Below are 1,714 nucleotides of genomic sequence, written 5' to 3'. Positions count from 1 at the left end.
TTTTCACATCTTATACAAGCAATTCTTGAAAATAATTGGAATGTTTCTTTAACATTTACGTTTCAGATTAAATCAAATACTTTATCTGAAGTTTCAGGCCAAGATATGCAAATTTTTATCCAGATTCGGACATTAAAATGTCTATAACATTATGTGTGTTTAAGGGACTGACCACATAAACATAAAAAGTCCTTGAATAAGAAGCTATTTATAAATGTTTAGGACCTTAATATAATTCAGTATTACATATTTCTATAAAGAAACATCCGAGTTCATTAAATAGCCAGATAGATGAAATAACTGATTGATTAATTTAGTGATTTTATTCACCTTTGGTCCCTGAGTTCCATCTATTTGTTCAGATAACACTACATACATATCATTACAAAAAAGGAATCTATTGAAGGACCAACAAAGCAATGACTTGAATGTTGTCTAAAGCATTATTACACAGTATTTCTTTAGCCTAACTGTGTCTTGAATGTTTTCACATTCAGTCCACCCATCTAACGTTCATTTAAATAACACTTTATTTATTTATATATGCAAAAGAGATTGATAATGTGGTATGGCATATGATTGCTTGAGTCATCTAATTCCACAGATATACTTATATCATTATTAGTTTCTAAGGCAATGGGAAAGAGCAAGAATCTATCTTAATTTCAAAGGGTCGTGATAACAGATGCCCGCCTATCATAAGTGTTATTCATTTGAATAATATATTATTGAAGTAGGTATATCATTACAGATAAACGCCTGTGTGTATTTTTCCTTGCGAATTACACGATATTTAAAATATCTGCTTCATTTTAAAATCTTACCACCTCGATTAAACACTTTTCACTAAATTGAGATTACATTAATATTACACAGTGGCATAACTTATTGTTAAATAAAAAAGTAATTATAACTTAAGACTTATATTAACTAAACTTAACATCACAATATGTAAAGATCATTATGGCTTGGTTCAACAAATATAGTATTTTCATTATTTTTAAGAAACTTTGCTTTAAGTTATATATACAAAAACTTTCATAAGGAAATACAATGAAAGAAGCAATATGTTGCTGTACAGTTTTCAAACTACTTTGATATTATAACAGCCATATTTTCAACAATTGTACAACCATTAAAAGATATATTCATTGTTCAATTTAACTTTAGTTCTCCCTATAAACATTTAAACCTCACTAGCTCAGGTTATAAGATAAGGTTAGACACAGTTTAATCTTACTATCTCTGCCTATAGAATAATATAATAACGTTTCCGACACAGTTCAGTCTCACTTCCTCTTATTGTATGATAAGTATAATAACATAACATAATGTTTAGGGACAACAAGGAACCTATTGGTCCATCTCGGCTGTCCCAACCTCTAAACTAAACTAAAACTATTAAATATTTTTTTATCTTAAAGCCAGCCTTTATCATTCATATAGTTATCAAGCTTTCTCTTAAATTCACTTAACTTTATTACCTCCACAATATCCGAAGGCAACACATTACAATGGCCAATCAGAAAAATAAAACTGTCTTAGCCTAGGATGACTCCTGCACTCCCAAACTGTATATTTGTGTCCCCTAGCCCTACTATTCTCACTTTTAAGTATGAAAAAAGGTGATGGATCAACGCTATCAATTCCCTTAACATCTTAAACATCTCAACTAGATCTTCTCTAACTCTTATTTTTCAAGATAAAACAATTT

This window comes from Limulus polyphemus, unplaced genomic scaffold (assembly GCF_000517525.1).
Source record: "Limulus polyphemus unplaced genomic scaffold, Limulus_polyphemus-2.1.2 Scaffold613, whole genome shotgun sequence".
Classification (NCBI taxonomy): Eukaryota; Metazoa; Arthropoda; class Merostomata; order Xiphosura; family Limulidae; genus Limulus; species Limulus polyphemus.
The sequence above is the reverse complement of the archived record's forward strand: the minus strand, read 5'-3'. Positions refer to the sequence as shown.